At 38.5% G+C, this 19,228-nt stretch overlaps 1 protein-coding gene across 1 annotated transcript in view; it reads left to right on the top strand.

The window, feature by feature from the left end:
- Tmem232 (transmembrane protein 232) overlaps nt 1–18,262 on the top strand; it is a 332,354-nt gene extending 314,092 nt beyond the window's left edge. The window contains exons 9-10 of the transcript XR_004943602.1: nt 16,805–16,896; nt 18,212–18,262. The gene's annotated coding sequence lies outside the window, so the exon portion shown is untranslated. The remainder of the gene's footprint in view (nt 1–16,804; nt 16,897–18,211) is intronic.
- Nucleotides 18,263–19,228: the final 966 nt, after the last annotated feature.

The following is a 19,228-nucleotide window of genomic DNA, read 5'->3' as shown; positions in this document are numbered from 1 at the left end:
CTAGTCTTTTACCTTCTTGATTAGGTTTTTACCTGGGTATTTTTTTTTTTCATGTTTTTAGGCTTTATGAATAGGGTTATTTTTCTGATTTCTTTCTCAGTATGTTAATTACTGGAGTTGGGAAAAGCTACTGGGTTTTACAGGCCAATTTATTAAAGTTTCCTGGCATTTTACTGAAAATATAAGAATTTTGTCTTTTATCTAATGTATGTGCTGATTTGTGCTTATTGATGTATGTGTCATACTATCCATGTATCTCTGGAATGGAACCAGTTGAATTGTGGTGTATAATCTTTTCAATGTCTTATAGAATTTGGTATGCAATAGTTTTTTGAGGATTTTTGCAGTTATGCTAATCAGAACAATTGGTTTATGACATTTGTGTGTATGTCTTTTTTGCTTGTTTGTTTTCAGATCAATGCTGTCTTTTAAAAAAGGAGTTTAAAAACATTCTTTTCTGTCCTATTTTTAAAATTTATTTGATTGTTTTCATGTGTTCTTTTTTATCAGTTCTCAGCAAACTTCATAAGTATAATATTCACTCTTCTCGCCTCAATGACTTCCATGTCCACCCTCCCTTTCCTCTTCTCACCCAATGCTGTGTTCTTTTATCCCCTCAGTCAAGACAAATTTGTGCTTCCCAAATATCTCGGGTGTATGCCCTCCTATTGGTTGATCTATAGGGGGCCTACACTTTTAGAAGAAATGGATCCTTCCTTACCCAGCAGCTAAGAACTGACAGTTGTTTCTGGGATGGGGGTATAATCTTGTGCCCAGCTCCCTTCTCTACGCTGGTTTAAGTTGCATGGCTCTTGTGTATAGTGTCACAAACTCTATGTTTCTATGTGCAGCTGCCCAGCTGTGTTCAGAAAACAGTTTCCTTCTAGTTGTCTGCTGCCTTTGGCTCTTACACACCTCCTGTCCCCTCTTCGACAATGATCTCTGAACATTTGGAGAAGAGGGTGTAGGATATATGTTCCATTTAGGGCAGGGTATTCTACAATCTCTTATTGTCTGATCAGTTATGATATGATCTGTTGACCACATATACTGCAAACATAAGTTTCTCTGATGAGGGCTGAGAGATGCCTTTATCTATGGTATAATGACATACCATTAGGAATTGATCTAATGCTATACCTATTTAACAGAATAAATAGAAGTATGTTCTCACTTAGTGTCTGTGTTCTTTTTAGTCAGAGGTTCTTCAGTATGAAGAACTAAAGTAAGTTTAGGGTTTGGTAGAATTAAGCAATGACTTAGCCCATTTCTAGGGTTTCCTTTCTGGAGGATTTTATTCTGCAGTCTTATTGATATGTGTAAAGTTTTGAACTTAAATTCTTGTACTACTGATAGGTTGTATGTGTCCATAAAATTTGTCAATTCTTCTAAAATTTTCTATTTATTTAATATAAGTTTTAAAGTGGTTCTATTGATTTTTGGTGATGTCTGCTGCCACATTCTCACTTGGTCTCCTTTGCATTGACCAAGGATCTGTCTCTTTTCAGAGAATCAAGTCTTTGTGACATCGATTCTTTGTAGTGTTCTTTTAGACTGTGAGTCATCATTTCACACTGACCTATTTATCTCTTTTCTTTCCCCACTCTGTATGTGGCATGCACTTGCTTTTCTAAGACTTTAAAATGTATAGTAATTCATGTAAGAACACCAATTTCCTTAATTCAGGCAATCATAAGTATACATTTTCATTCTGAACTATGTTTTTTTGTATCCTGTGGGTTCTGGTGATTTGTGTTCTCATTCTCATTTGATGCTAGGAATTCCTTTTTTTTCCCCCCAGAGCTGAGGACTGAACCCAGGGCCTTGCACTTGCTAGGCAAGCACTCTACCCCTGAGCTAAATCCCCAACCCCGATGCTAGGAATTCTTAAATTTCTCTTTTAGCATCTTCAGTAACCTACAGACCATTCAAAGTATACTAATCAATTTCCATGGATTTGCATGTTTTCTGTGTTGTGTCTTGCTGATGATTGCTTATGATCTATTGCTATGGTCCATTATTACTCAATAATAAAGAAAACCATTTTAATTCTTTTTGCTTACTTTACAAGACTGGTCTTATGACCTGAAATATGATCTGTATTGAAGAAAGTTCCATGAGCTTCAGAAAAGAATGTTTATTCCACAACTGTTAGAATATTCTGTAGGTATCTGTTAAGTCTATTTGACAGTCCATTTCAGCCCTAACGATATTCTGGTCATTTTTGGTTTTTGGTCTGGGTGATCTACCTATTGTTAAAAAAGAGGTTCTTGAAGTCACCCAGTATTTTTGTAACTGGCCCTACTAGTCACTCTGAATCCAGTAGCATCTGTATTCTGAGATGGAGCTTGTCAACATTTGGTACACATATAATTGCTTCTTGGAAGATTGTCCCTTTATTAATATGGATGGACTCTATTCCTCTCCTTTGACTAATTTTGGCTTAAAATTTGCTCGTGTATGTATAAGTATAATAAAGATATCTGATTTCTTTTGGTTTCTGTCTCCTTAAAGTAATACTTTTTGTATCTTTTACCTTGCCAGTGAAGTATTTTTTTTTTCTTACAAAGAGCAGTTTGATTTTGGTTTCTAATCTAGTCAACCAGGCTGTATTATTTTAATTGGATAGCTAAGACTATTTACATTTAAGGTGATTACTAAAATACATGTACTAATTTCTCCATCCTTCATACTCTAGTGAGAGTTAATCTTTCATAAGCTTTCATGATTGTGGCTAAAATCCTTCCTCCTCCATGCATAGCATTCCTTTTAGTACTTTTTGAAATTCTGATTTATTGATCATGTGTTAGCTGCTCAGAAAAACCTTTATTTATTCTTCGATTTCAAAGGATAGCCTTGCTGGGTATAATAATCTGGGTTGGCAGTTGCTTACTTTTTATAGCTTGGAATTCTTGATTCCTTGCTGTCCTGGCCTCTATAGCTTCCCCTGACTTCCCTTTATCTCACCACTTTTTGTATTATTTCTTTATTCCTGGGATTTCAACTTTATTATGACACAGAACATTATTCTTTTCTGGTGATGTTTCTTTGAGGGACTTGATACTTCCTGTACTTTGATGTCCATATCATTCTCTAGATTTGGGTACTTTCTTCTGTAATATCAATTACCAGCTTTACTATGTCTTCAATCTTTATTTGAGCTGCAGTCTCTGTAAGAAAGCATCATATGTTAAGAACCTTAATTGTGTCCCACTGGTCTTGAAACTTGTGTTCTGAGTTGCTTTTTATCTCTTTACTACTATCTAAATGTATCCATTCCTCAGCCTTGTCTTCAGTCTCTCGAAGTCTTTCGAAGTCTTTCTTCCACCTAGTCTACTCCGTTGCTTATTTGTTTTGTTGAGTTTTTACTTTGGCTTACTGAGACTTTTATTTCTAAGATTGCTGTTTACTATTCATTTTTTTTTCCCTTAGAATCTTTATTTGTTGAATTTCTTGTCCAAACTGCCAAATTTGTCACTCGAAGTTTAGATTCACTTCTTTGATGCATATGTATTTATTTGAATCCTGAGGGCATTGATCATTTTTAACATTAGAATTTAAATTCTTTACTCTGCTTATATGAGTTCAATTTTTGAAGACTTATAAAGGCAAAAGAAATTTTGGAGGAGCCATGTGCCTTGATTTTAACATTTCTTGTGTTTATGTCACAGTTTGCATGTCCGTCAGTGTGCTGGCTTCAGAGCAGGTCTTTTTAGTCACCAGCCTTCTCTTTACAGCTAGTCCTTAGCGCTGTTCATAAAGGCTGAAACAAACTGTCATAATTATAATACCAAAGCAAACCACTATCAAATGTACAACTAACAACCCATTAAAGGCAGTGAATATGTTAGTGGTACAATGGAAAATAGCTTAGGGTTAAATAGGGAGTTGAAAATTGTGAGAGGTAGTGCTGGTCTATAGTTCACTGTAGAGTGATGTCAAGCATATGTGAGTCTCTAGGTTCAGTCCTCCCTACTGTCAAAAACAAACAAACAAACAAACAAAACACAACAAAAGAAAACAAAGTAAGAAAGGTAAAGGCAATAATAATAATAATAATAATAATAATAATAATAATAGAATGAAATGATGAAAATTGCAAGAAAATGGTAAAAAGAAATAATAAGAAAGATGTTCTGGCTGGGTTTTTGTCAACTTAACACAAGCTATGGTCATCTGAGAGAAGGGAGCCTCAATTGAGAAAATGCTTCCAGAAGATTGGGTTGTAAGCAGTCCAACCTGTAAGATACTTTCTTAATTAGTGATTGATGGGAGTGTTGGGGAGTGCCCATTGGAAGTGGAGCCATTCTTGGGCTGGTGGTCCTGAAGTCTATAGGAAACCATGCTGAGCAAGCCCTGGAGAGCAAGCCAATAAGCAGCACCCTGCCTTGGCCTCAGCATGATCTCCTGCCTCCAGGTTCCTGCCGCTGTGGATATCACTCTGTATGCTGTGAATGTGTTGCTCTGATTGGTTAATAAATAAAGTGATTGGCCATTAGCCAGGCAGGAAGTATAGGCAGGACAAAGTGAGAGAAGAACTGGGGGAACAGGAAGGCTGAGTCAGGAGATGCTGCCAGCCACTGCCACGAGAAGCAAGATGTAAAGATACTGGTAAGCCACAAGCCACGTGCCAAGGCATATATTTATAGAAATGGGTTAATTTAAGATATAAGATCTATCTAGCAAGAAGCCTGAGCCATTAGGCCATATAGTTCATAATTAATATAGCCTATGTGTGTTTACTTGGGTCTGAGCGGCTGCAGGACTGGCAGGTAAGAGATATTTGTCCTGACCACCAGCAGGTTAGGACACAGGAAATCTTCTTGCTACATCCTGCCTTGTTTGAGTTCTTATCCTGGCTTTTTCAATTGGATTGTGACTTCAATTATATAAGCCAAATTAACCCTTTGCTCCCCAAGTTTGTGGTTATGGTGTTTCAGCACAGCAATATAGCCCTAACTAAGACATAAGATTAAAGAACATAAAGACAGGAAAAAGGAAAAGAATGCAGAAAGAAGTAAAAGTTATAGTAAAAGAAATAAAGAATGTATAAACAAAATTACATAAGACAAGCACAGAAATAAAACATACAGGATTCAAAATTTAAAGACAAATAATAATAAAATCAACAGTAAGGAGAAAAGTAATTAAAGTAAAAGCAGATAAAGACAAGAGTTACAGATGTTCCTGTCTGGGCAGTGGGGGTTGTGAGTCCACTATAGTTCCTCACTGCTCCCACCGTGGTAACCAATGCTGAATGTGAGCTGTGGGCTCCCTGTCAATAGTGTGATGTCAGCACCCAGGTTGTCTTCACCCGAGAGGCTTCCTGTCTCTGCAGACCCAGAGCCTCTGCTACTGACCCTAATTCATTTGGTAGTCTACCTGCTGGTCTAGTTCTCACACTTGCTTGAAGTCACCAGAGAGGTGTGGCCTGAGGATATTACAAAGTGTGGGGAGCAAATAGAGAGCTGGGTTGAGTAAATAGAGAGCCCTAGACAGAGAGGACCCAGGAACTGAAGCATTCTGATTGCTGCTCTTAGTGTTTTCCCACTCTACTCTGTAGACCTGAAGAGGGTTGGAAGCTAAGGAAAGAGATGATCCACAGAACTCTGTCTCTGTCTCCCAGATCTGCCCTGTAGCAGATCACCCACAGTAAGCAGATGGCCACCAACTCCACAAGCCACCAGCTCTAGCACATATTCTCCACTGTAATTCACAGGTGAGTGGGCTCATCCTCACCACATAGGACAGGAAGACCACTCACCAAATGCTCCACATCCTCACATAACCTGCTGCTTGGTCTCTGCAGGTGTATATCAGAGCTCCCCCTTTCTGTGGCTGGTTCTTGAGGCCCTCTTTACCCAGAGACTGTGGCAGAGTATATTCATACTTCCTAACTGGTGGTTCTCCCAAGTCTCAACCAACTCCTCTTTCTAGTTAGTGCCTGGCTGTCATAATCAAAATACTGAGAGTGATACTATGGTGGTGTTGACCCTCTTCCCCACTCAGTACTAGCCTGTTATCCACCGACTCTTCTTATTCAAAGACTGTCATAGAAGAAACTTCTAATCTACCATCTTACCCTAGAAGCCAGTTGGTTTTGCTAGTAGTTTTCCTAAAAGCTAACTTTTGGCTTTGCTGATCCATTTAGTTGCATGTCCATTTTAATTTGATAATTTACATTTTCATGGATATTATATCTATCTAAGTTTATGCTATCTCTCTCTGTGTCTCTGTCTCTGTCTCTGTCTGTCTCTGTCTCTGTCTCTCTCTCTCTCTCTCTCTCTCTCTCTCTCTCTCTCTCTCTCTCTCTGTGTTGCCAAGAATGAAATTGGGTCTTAGCACATGCTAAATAAATGCTCTATACTGAGCTACACACCAACTTGTTGTCCTTTCTTTAAAAAAAAATGGTTTGAGAATTTCATATATGCATTTAATATATTTGGATCAAATCAACCTTCCATTCTCTCCCCTCCAATTCCTCCCTTACCTTTACCATCACTTTTCTCTCCAAACTTCATTGTCTGAACCTACTTAGTTTACTCAGTGCTGACCTTACTTACGTACATAGGTTTAGGGCCAGCAACTGGAAGATGGCCAGTATCCCCAGTCCTTTCTTAATCAGTTACTTGAAAGTTGTTGAGGCTTGCTTTATAATCCTCCAAGTGGCAATTTGTAAAAAGTTTCACAGTTTTGAAGATACTTGTCATTGTTAAGCAAAGATGTTCTTTTTCTTTCTTTCTGTCTTTCTTTCTGTCTTTCTTCCTTCCTTCCTTCCTTCCTTCCTTCCTTCCTTCCTTCCTTCCTTCTTTCTTTCTTTCTTTCTTTCTTTCTTTCTTTCTTTCTTTTTTCTTTTAGAGACAGGGTTTCTCTGTATAGCCTTTGCTATCTTAGAACTCACTCTGTAGCCCAGGCTGGACTCAAACTCACAGAGATCCACATGCTTCTGCCTCCCAAGTGCTCCACCATAGCCTGACAAGCAAAGATGTTCTTATGTATCTATTATTTCAACTTATAGTTGTGCTGTTTAAAGATGCCATATTCTTAGATTTATATGCTTGTTTCATTTTTTTGGTTTGTGTGAGAGTTATGTTAAACATCTTTCAATTAAATTATGATTTTGTCTAATTCTTGTATTTTTGTCACTTTAGGGTTTCAAATATAAAGCCGCATTAGTAAAAAATGCAACATTTAAATTGTTATCATTTCTTGGTGAGTTACATCTTTTATTACAAAGTGCCTTTCTACCTTGGTTAATGGTTTTTTCATTACAGTTGTCTGAAGGAACTGACCACCCACTGTCTTTTATTTGCATTTTATATTATACCCAGCTATTTTAGATGCTTTGACTGGGAAATCCATTTCTAGACGTTCAGCCTACAATGTGGCAATTCAGAACGCTGTTGTTTTCTTAAGTCAGTTTTTCCCCCAACATGGTTTCTTGGATTACCTTTTATTGTTTTCCAAGTTCTTTCTTTTTAGTCTTCTCACTCTAAAAACTCACTCTCCCAATAAAGACATTATATCCTCTTCCTGCTTGGGTGGCTGTCGCCTGTAACCTACACCTCCAAGGCCAGTGAAGCAGAAAATGAGCACAAAGTAAATCTAAATGCTTACGGAATAGCTCAGGGCTCTCTCCAGAGACCAGTATGAACGCCCCATCCATAGTTTATTTATGAGCATTTCTAATGTTTTCTCTGCTAAACTTGGTGAAATGAAGTCTTAAATTTAGAATTACATCCAGAATTCTCTAGTTCATGAATCACTGGCACCAAAGGGAAAGTAGAATTTCAAGCCAAGAGAAAGAGCCAGCTAAAAATGGAATGGAAAAATGTGAATGGAGCGTGGGAGGAGCACTCCCCTTCACTCCCCTTCACTCCCCTTCACTCCCCTTTACTCCCCTTGTGCCTTTTGTCCCCTTGCAGACACCATGAGCCCTGCCAAGTGGGTCTCTGTTCTGCCCAGAATACCACAGCTTCCCACATAGTGGGTGGACCCTTACTTTCCACCTGCCTTTCCTTGAATAGAATTACATTCTTTAGGCAACCCATAGTTACTTTATTTCCCATGTGAGACAGAAAACAATTGCAGCCATCTTACCAGGAGGCTGAAGGAACTGGACAGGGTATCAGAAAGGTGATGACACACTTTTAATGTTTGGAAATTCCAAGCATGTGATTAGTCACAAAATGACTTTTAATTAAGTGTAAGCCCTCAACATTACTCCTTATTCCCCTTCCAAGGATTGGAATTGGGAAATCCATACCTTCAAGGTACATTTTAAATGCAAAACCTACCTTGCTTTCTAGCTCAAGTCTTAATTTGGATACATGTTTATGCAGGATCTAAGACTGTATGGATATACAAACACATGCATCTATTCAAATAAGTATATGCACACCTGTGTATAGACATGCATGCTTGCATCCATGTGTATACCACAGCCAATACTCTTTAGTGCAACTTCCAAATTGACAGGAACTATGATTGTATATTGTCCCTAAATCATTAGCAATAAAACAGAGCACCATTGCTATGCATATAGATGCTTTGGGCCATGAATAGGGCCAGTGTGCCTGTGATTGGTATCTGTTCGTTTCTAGGTAGTAACAAGCAGTGCGCACCTGTAGTAATGCATTAATACAAACACCATTACTTCTCTCATCTAGAGAGAATTAACATTATTTAGGTGAAAGCCACTTTCTTTTATCACCTCAAGACACAGAAAGAGAAACAGATTTTAGGCAGGCCACTTAAAGAAAATTATTCAAAGCTACATCAATCTTAGGACAGCATATTTCCAAACCAAGAAATTCAGCAAGCAGGTTTAATATGTGGGTTCTTCTTATTCACGCTGCAGATAATTATACCTATGAGTAGGAACCGACACTCTTGTTAGCCACAGGAAGAACAGGTGAAGGCTGTTGCCATCCCAGGGAAATTCTGATTGCAAAGTTTACCTAGGTTAAAGCTAGTTCTGAACAAACATTCTTTGGCTTTCTAGATGATGTTAGATGCTTGCATAGATTGCTTATTAATAAACTGGGGAATTAAATTTAGAAATGTCATTGGTATGAATGTTCATAAAATTTAAATCAAATTATATACTTAATAAAGTATTACACACTAGAATTATGAAGAGTTGAAGTCTATGTATTCATTAAAATAAAGGCACACAGTTAAGTGTTGATATTTCTAAACAAGTGGTTGCCACAAAGCTTTATGGAAATTATCACTGATGCTTTATTTTGGAAACTATATACTATACATAATGAGGTTGAAGTTTTTAATGTGTATATAAATCACAATCTAGGAAATTAGACAGTGAGTAGTGCCTAATCACATCAAATTTAATTTCACTGAGCAGGTTATCATGTTAAGTTCTTTATCCTCAATCTTTATAAGGTTTAATTTATTTTTACTACATCTAATCAGAAATCATCAGTCTCCTACATCAAGATTAATAAAGGAATAGATAGTGGAGGAATTCTGTAGTCAATCCAAGAGATGTATAGTTACCTAGAGTCATTTTGGGATGTTTGAAGTTTTTACCTAGAATGTTTTCATTCTTCCTTATTTTTGTCAATTCTGTACTCATATACAGAAAACATTAGGATTGAGGATGAAATTACCGGTCATTTGTTGTTTTGAAAACAAAATCTTTATGTTTTCTTCATTGTCATTTCACCATTATTAATACTGTTCGTTTATACTTGGACACGCGGTAAGTGAAATCTGCCTTTGACTACGTGATTCAGCCATGATTTCACTGAACAATTTTGGCATTTAATGCTATGAACTTGTCTTTTAGAACCACCTCCATTGTGTCCCATAATTTTGAGTTTGATGTTTATTCACTTTCATTCAATTCTAGAAAGTCTTTAGTTGTTTTCTTAATTTCTGTCTTGGCCCATTTTCTTTCAGTTTCAGTTGTTCAATTTCCATGCATTTGTAAGCTTTCTGTTGTTTCTGTTGTTGTTGATACCATCTTTAATCCTTGGTGGTCAGGTATGTTGCAGGGTATTATTTTAATTTTCTTGCGTCTGTTGAGACTTGCTTTTTGTCTGAGTATGTGGTTAATTCTGGAGAAAATTCCATGAGGTACAAAGAAGAAGATATATTCTTTTATGTTTGGGTGAGACATTCTATAAATATCTCTTAGGTCCATTTGGTTTATAACATCAGTTAGCTCTGATATTTCTCTGTTTAGTTTTTGTCTCGATGACCTGTCTATTGGTGCGAGTGGGGCATTGAAGTCTCCCACTGTTACTGTGTGAGGATCAATATAGGACTTGAGATGTAGTAGCGTTTCTTTCATGAACATAGGTGTCCTTGTGTTTGCTGCAATTGGAGGATTTTTACTCTGATGAATATGTACTATTCTTCCCTATCAATTTAGAAATATGTTGGTTTAAGTCTCTTTTGTCTTCTCTTAAAATAGCTACACCAGCTTGCTTCCTAAGTGCATTTGCTTGGAATATCTTTTTCTAAAGCCTTTACCCCAAGGTAATGTCTACCATTGATGCTAAGTTGTATTTCTTGGATGCAGCAGAAGAATGGATCCTGTTTCTGTATCCATTGTATTAGTCTGAGCTTTTTTATTGGGGAATTGAGACCACTGATGTTGAGAGATATCAAGATATCAACAGGCAGTGTTTGTTGATCCTTATTATTTTGGGGTGTGTGTGTGTGTGTGTGTGTGTGTGTGTGTGTGTGTGTGTGTGTATGCATCTTTCCGCTCTTCTGATTTGCTTGTCTGGGATTATTTATTCCCTGTGTTTTCTTGGGTCTGATTAACCTCTTTAGGTTGGAGTTTTCCTTCTAGCACTTTTATGTAGTGCTGGATTTGTAAATCAATATTGATTAAATTTGGTTTATCATAGAATGACATTTTTCCTCATCTATGACAATTGAAATTTTTGCTGGGTGTATTATTCTGAGCTGGCATCCATGGTCTCTTAGAGTCTATAGAACATCTGTCCAGGTCTTTAGAGTCTCCATTGAGATGTCATGTGTTAGGGAAAAATCACCTTCACACTACCATCAATAATATAAAATATTTTGAGGTAACTCTAACAAAGCAAATGAAAGACTAAATGAAATGATAGTAACTTTAAGTCTTTGAAGAAAGAAATTAAAGAAGATACCAGCAGATGGGAAAATCTCCCATGCTCATGGATTTGTAAGAATATTATAGTGAAAATGGGCACCCTACTCAAAGATTCAATGCAATCTCTATCAAAATTCCAACACAATTCTTCACAAATCTGAAAAGGACAATTTTTAGATTCATATGAAAACAGAAAAAAAACCAGGATAGCTAAAATAATCCTCACTAATAAAAGAACTGCTGGAGGTATCACAAGCCCAATTTCAAGCTGTACTATAGAACTATAGTAATAAGAACAGCATGGTATTTGAATAAAAACAGACATATTGATCAATAGAACTGAATAGAAGACCCAGACATAAACCCACACACCTATGGACACCTGATTTTTTATAAAGAAGCTAAAAATATTGTAGGTCTGGTTGTCTGTACCCTGAAGCACTGCTAGGTATCTGTCCCCCTCTAGGGTGTGGCTGAGACAAAGACTCCTTAAGACCCGGGATGAGTATGTGCTTACTCTCTCTTTGCAACATCATGGTCTTTGATGCTGGTGCTGCAGATCAAGGCAGAGTTCTCCAGAGAACTGCATTGACCCATACCCTACCTCTTCTGGGTCTCATGACCAACTTCTTTATGCTTGTTGTGAATTAACCCAGAATAAATCCCTTTAATTATCAGATAGACTCTGTGGAATTTCCTTATTAAAATACACACTGGAAATAAAAAGTAGAATCTTCATCAAATAGGGTTGATCAAACTGAATGGCTATATATAGAAGAGACCATAGACTGCAACATAAAACCAGATACACTGAACCTCATAGAAGAGAATGTGGGAAATAGCTTTGGAGTCATTAGCACAAGAAAAGACTTTCTGAACAGAGTACCACTGGCACAGGCACTAAAATCAACAATTAATAAATGGGACCTCATGAAACTGAAAAGCTTCTGCAGAGCAAAGGACACCATCATTCAGACTAGGAAGCAACCTGAAGAATGGGAAAAGGGTTTTTTGTTTGTTTGTTTTACCAACTACACACCAATAAAGGGGTAATATCCAAAATATGTAAAGAACTCAAGAAACTAGATACCAAGAAAACAGCCCAATTAAAAGATAGAATACAAATCTAAACAAATAATTCTCAATAGAAGAAACTCAAATGGCTGAGAAATATATAAAGAAATGTTCAACATCCTTGGCCATCATTGAAATGCAAATCAGAGTTAACTTTGAAATTTCATACTAACACCTGTCAGAATGGCTAAGATAAAAAAACACAAGTTATAGTTCATAGTGGTGAGGATGTAAGGTAGGGGGAACTCTCCTCCACTGCTGGTTGGAGTACAACCTTGTATAGCCACTATGGAAATGAATATGGCGGTTCCTCAGGAAGATGGGAATTGATCTACCTTAAGATCCAGCTATACCACTCTTAGGCATATACCCAAAGGATGCTCCATCCTACTACAGAGACCCTTGCTCAACCATGTTCATTTCTGCTTTATTCATAATAACCAGAAATTGGAAGCAAGCTAGATGTCCCTCAACAGAAGAATGGATAAGAAAATATAAATTTATAAAATGAAGTATTACTCATCCATTGAAAAAATGAAATCATGAAATTTGCAGGTAAATTGATGGACTAGAAAAAAAATCATTCCGAGTGAGATATTTCAGACACAGAATGACAAATATGGTATGTATTCACTTATATATGGATATTAGCTGTTAAGTAAATGATAATCAAGCTGCAATCCATAGAACCACAAGGTTAGGTATAGAGAAAGAAAGATATAGGCTGGTGGGGATAGATAGATCTTGTTAGGAGAAATAAATAGAATAGTTACGGATAGATGGGGAGTCTGCAATGGTAGGAACAAATGGGAGAGGGGACAAGGTAGGGAATATAGGGAGAGACAGTAAAATTAAGGGCCTTTTGAGGGGTAATATATCAATCTAGTATTGTAGAAACTTCCTAAAATATATACACATATGAAGGTGACCTAGATGAAATGGCCAAGTAATGAGGAAGACAGAGCCCCAGCTGGACATCACTTGTCATCAAATGAAACTTCCAGTCCAGGCATTGGGTAGCAAGTAATTGAGTCATGGGCCAAAGGAAATCCCTAAACAGCCCAGGTTGTTGCCATGTCAATAGGTTGCTCTTCACAAAGTGACAGCAAGGCCCCATTGCTAAAGACAATACCCACACAGATCATGGAACATGGAGAAGTCACCTCCATAGAGCCTTTACCCCTATATTTTAGCATGTTTGGCACAGGAAGTTACTCTTGAACACTACCGGAAGAGAATATAAACCCCAGCCCTGGAACAACCCTTTATCTACAATGCTGTCCTGCCTGCAAGATATGCCGGGGCAATGGTGGCACAAAGCGTGTGGGAGTAACCACCAATAACTGAGTTGACTCAAGAATCACTCCATGAGATGGAATCCATACTCAACACTGGGTGATTAAGAACCTAAGACTAGATAGCTCAGGGACTTAGGGTAAAACCAAACACTTCTGTTCTATAAAAAATAAATTAGCAATAAATTGACTTCTAATGACATTCTGCTATACTCATAGATCAGTGCCTTGCTCAGACATCATCAGAGAAGCTTCCTCCTGCTGTGGGACGTTCTGTATGTCAAATGTGTTGCTCTTATTGGATAGTAAATAAAACACTGATTGGCCAGTAGCTAAGCAGGAAGTATAGGTGGGACAAGCAGAGAGGAAAATGCTGGGAAGTAGAAGGCTGAGGAGAGAGACCTGGCAGCTGACAGTGAGATAGAAGGTACCGGTAAACCACAAGCCACATGGCAACTTACAGACCAATAGAAATGGGTTAATTTACGATAGAAAAACTAGATAACAAGAAGCCTGAGCCATTAGGGCAAACAGTTTAAATAATATAAGCATCTAAATGATTATTTTATAAGTGGGCTGTCAGACTGCAGGGCTTGGCGGGACCTGGAGAAAAATTCCAGCTACATCCTCCTGGAGCAGATGGGAACAAATATAGAGACATAACATAATATATATATATATATATTATGCAGAGAGTGAGAGACCATGGAACACTCAGCCTTAATTGGGATGTCTCCATCAAATCGCTTCCGTAGGGACTCAGAGAACCCCCTAGAAGACGTAGCAGAAAAGTATTAGAGCCAGAGAGGATATAGGACACCAAGAAAAGAAGACCTTCTAAATAAATAGTACTAATACACACATGAACTCACAGAGTCTGAAACAGTATGCACAGGTCCTCCGTGCATATATTATGGCTTCTAGTTTAGTGGTTTTATGAGATTCCTGAGGGTGTGGATAAGTGAGTCTCTGATTCTTGTGCCTTCTCTTGGGCACTTTTCTTTCTATTTGTCCTATTCTGATGTGTTAGGTTTTGTTTTATTTTATTATATTTATTATTATCCCTTAGAAGCCTGTTTCTCTTCTAATGAGAGACAGAAAGGGAGTGGATCTAGATGGGAGGGGAGGTGTGGAGGATGTGGAAGAGTAGAAATGAAGAAGCCATAATCAGGATGTGTTACATGAGGAAAAATTATTTTAAATAAAGGAAAAGATTCTTAAAAAATATTTTAATTGAAAATACATTTAATGCCCCAGGACATACAGACTTTATAAAACAACATGATTACAGGTGTATCAACAGAAACCTAAATATTCCCCTCAGATGTAGGCAGCTTTAGTTCAGCCTCTACCACTGCTTTCTGTAAAGATTATGGACACGACACAAATCTTAACATTCCCCATCTTCTTCTTTTGCCATCTTAAATGTTAGGTATGTCTGAAGTCCTCTGTAGTGCCATAACGTGATTCTGGTCACATTCATTTAAGTAATGCCTCCGTTATTAATGTTAAAATACTTGTATAATTTCCACAAATTGGTGAATTTGAAGATTCAAACTGCAGTCGGCAATACTTTATATTTTTTCTTCCTCTTCACATACTCCCTGCTCCCAGGCCACTGTGATTTTTCCTCGCTTTCACCTACAATCTCTTGGCCTGTTAGCCCCAAAGCAAGTCCAGTTAACAGAAAAAGGACTTAGATGAAGGGATTGGCCACTACACTAGGGTGGGGAGAAACTGACTTCATGCCTGTGTTCCTTGTTGGGTCCTGGGGACGCGCAAATAATGGAGAACAGACCACTGAAGTCTATTAACCAGAAGCAAACTTTATTCCAGACACCATGGAGCAGAATACTTCTGGCTAGCCAGGGCCACAGCCAGAGTTCGGGCTTCTGGGGTTTCAAGCTTCTTCTTATAGTAAAAACCAAGCACCAGGTGGTGGGCCAAAGGGGTTTCACAGGCTTGAGGTTAGGTCCTGAGTCATGTCATATTCCAAGATTTACAACTTTTGATTACAACTTGGTATTAGTTCAAGATATTTGGGAAAGTCCATGGTTATCTTGACCCAGCTGCCTTCCCCGTAGCTGAAAGGAATGTGGGACAGAGGGTCATGTAGAGGCAACTGTTAAAGGTTCACGGAATTTGGGACAGAGGGTTGACCTTTGTCCACAGCAGCTGCCAGCTCCAATTTCTCCCAGGATATATGGATAGGCTATACAATTTTTCATATCCTGGGCTCTTCATTCCCCACACTTCTAGCCTGAGTGCTGTGAGGTAGGGACTCTGGACAGCATAAAGAACACTGCGTCCACATTAAAAGACTACAAGACCAAATACTGACTCCATCGCTTTCTGGTTCATGTGAGCTCAAAAGAATTGTGTTTGACCTGACTCCTTTCTTGAAAAGTGAGAACAATGTTAAGAATTGATCAAAATAATGTGAAAGGGCCTGTCTTGGTGTTACACTGTGAGTGCTCACCACCGGCAGGAAGTAAACTCTTTGTGTACTTCCTGTCATTCCGCTGCTACCCAGAGTTCACAATGATTTGCAACAAGAGTCCCACAAAGCAATAATCTATTGACCACCGAGACTCAAACAGAAATGTATCTCCTCATGAGGGTTATTGACAGTAGGAATGAATATTGGCTAAGCAATCACCTTGTTTAAGGTTGTCTGCCGTCCTCTAGTCTGATGCTTGCTTTAAAAAATATGTGAGGATTTTTCCAGAGTCTGGGAGAGAGAAAGCGCATGCGCGGGAAACAGGCTAAGCTATTCTAGGGTTGTTCCTTCCAATAGCAGGTGCAAATTAATATTTATCAAAGGGGCAGAGTTCTGGATACCAGTCAGAGGAGCAAGACTGTGGTTAGGATGGGCTTGGACAGTATCAGTGTTAATTCTGATCAGGAGTCAACAAATGCAAATTACAAATTGGAATTCTGAACTTGGACCTGCTGGTGCCCTGTCTCTATGGTTATTTTTAGCGCCTGTCTTAAGAGACACAATTATAAAACCGAAGGTGAAGCGGCATGGACAGTTGGCTGAGCCCTTGCTGTTAGAATGTGAAAACATTCTTCACCTAGAAAAGGAAGGCATGGGTGAGCTCGGCAGAACTGGGGCCTCGGAGGCAGACAGGCACCGCCCTCTGCTGCCCTGGCTTCTGTAGCCACCTCCAGCAAACTTGGGAGCTTAAAATAACATGTTTATTATTTTATGTTCTGAAGGTCAGAAACTCAACAGAGTACCACTGAAAATCTGGTCTTGATAGGATTGGCTCACTCTAGAAGCCCTAGGAGATAAGATATTTGTTTTGCTTTGTTTTCCTAGTTTTTGACCCCTGCCCCATCCTTGTCCTGTGACGCTCATCCACTTCTGAAGATGGATTGAATAATACAGGAGAGGAGAGAGTAAACAGACAGGTAAGGCAGCTACTCCTTCTTATCCAGTGGCTTTCATCCTTCCACAAAAGGATTTCATTTTAAGGGGCTGGAGCAATGGCTCAGTGGTGAAGAGCAAGATTGGCTGCTCTTCCAGAAGACTCCGGTTCAATTCCTAGTATCCATTTGGTGGCTGACAACCATCTGTAATTCCAGTTCCAGGGGATTTCCCCTCTTCTGGCCACCTTGGGCACCACACACACAAATGGCACACAGATGCAAAACACTCATACACATAATTTAAAATACATTTTGTTTTAGAAATCCCGACTAGATATAATGGGGGTAAAGATTTGTGAATGGATATACTACACACAGTACTAGTGGAAATCAATGAGGAGGCCAACAGTGGGGAATTGTTAGAGTTAACACAGCATCAACCCTCCGGCTGCATTTTCTGCAACCACAAAACAACAGTTTTATTTCAGAGAAAGAAATTTCATTCCTAGCTTTTATTGAGTCTATTTTAGCTCTCTTCTATGCCTCTTCTTTGTTTTTTCCCCCTGCCTTGACCTAGTACTCACCAACTTAAAAATTGAATAACCACTAAATGTGTCTGTAGTAGGTGAGAGAACACATCATAAACATTCCAGACCAAGGTTTTAAGGAGCTTAAAGTTAGACACAACAAAACAGGCAGTATAGAAGTATGGCACAATGATGAACTTTTAAAAAGAACGGTTACAAGACTCCAGAGAAGCAAAGAGGACAAGAATCTGTCTACCTGGGAGCCCTTCAGACATGAAAGCCTCATCTCCTGGATCAAGCCCTGCGTGAGCTGAGCTCAGTACTGGATACAGGTGTTACACTGGTGGACCTTGGGGGTTAGAATCCAAAAAGTGTTCTAAGGGTTCATTTTTTACCTGTTTTATTTCTCTTTCCATTTATATCCCTGGTATTTTCTTTTTATCTTTTCATCTGTGTCCAATACATTTTTTTCTTGCATGTCATATACCTTGTAAAACACCTTCAAGCTCCTCCGCAACCAGTTAAGATGAATCAGATAAAGCTATAAGATGCTAATGTCCATATGCTGTGATGAACGTGTCCTCAACAACTTGCTCCTAGTTCCTCACCTGTTGTTAGCTTTCCCTGTTCCTATGCAAAGAGACTCCTCTTGGGCTGTGGAACTTTGTTCTGGTGATCTTCCTGAACTCCCTGACATTTCTATGGTTTTGTTTCTTATTAGGAATGGGGAACACGCCTCTAACTTCCCGCTATGCAAAACAACACAGGATACAGCCATGTTTTCTCCTTGTACTTCAAATGATTGTCTCCAATGCTTTGTTTTCTTTCAGTTTGTTTTAGCAAGAAGAGGAGGCACCCCTACAGATTTAGGAAATGGAATGCTTTCTAGGAACTCCAGTATCTACAGGATCCTGGGGTTTGTCTTGAAGACATCTATAGCTTCTGTGTGGATTCTATACCAACTTCTAAAGTAATGCCTTACTCTGCTGTACTTGAAAAACTTAAAATAAATCAGAAAAATATCAGTAATATTTATGTAAAAAGAAAAAATACAAGGGTATTTCTATCTTTAGGTAAAGTCTCATTAAAATCAATTAATAGCAGATATTTCTCAAATTATCCCCTGACTGCAAGATCTCAAACTCTTTAAATTTACTCTAAATTATTGTTCCTACAAGGAGATAAATACTGGAGAAGTAGGAAGAGGTTATACAAAAAAAAAATGATGGAAGAAATTTGGGGTATTTTGATCTTATTCTAAAGAAGTGAAAGTCATTGAACACTTTTACTAGAATAGTTTCTGATATATATTTTGGGAATGTGGTGATGTATTGTTTGTAATTTAAGAAATAAAGCTTGCCTGAAGATCAGAGGACAGAGCTAGCCACAAAGTTAGCCATAGAGGTCAGGCAGTAGTGGCAAATACCTTTAATCCTAGTACTCGGGAGGCAGAGGCAGGGATTTGTCTGGATTTCTGTGAGTTCAAGCCCACACTGGGCTACATGAGATTAATCCAGTCTAAAAGAGAAACAGAGCCAGGCGGTAGTGGCACATACCTTTAATTTCAGCACTTGGGATCACACACTTTAATCTCAGCACTAGGAAGGTTGAGACAGAAAGTGATATGGCTGGGCAGAGAAAGGAATATAAGGTGGGAGGAGACGGCAACTCACTCTCTTTAAGGCTGAGGAGTTGGTGAGATAAGAGGTAGTGGCTGTGGCTTGCTCTGCTTCTCTGATCTTTCAGCTTTCACCTTGATATCTGACTCTGGGTTTTTATTAAAACCAACACTGGACATTGGTGTAGTTTTGTTTTGAGACACCAAGGTGAGACAACATAGGAGAATA

This window comes from Onychomys torridus, chromosome 23 (assembly GCF_903995425.1).
Source record: "Onychomys torridus chromosome 23, mOncTor1.1, whole genome shotgun sequence".
NCBI classification, from domain to species: domain Eukaryota; kingdom Metazoa; phylum Chordata; class Mammalia; order Rodentia; family Cricetidae; genus Onychomys; species Onychomys torridus.
This window is presented reverse-complemented; position numbering and strand designations above follow the sequence as displayed.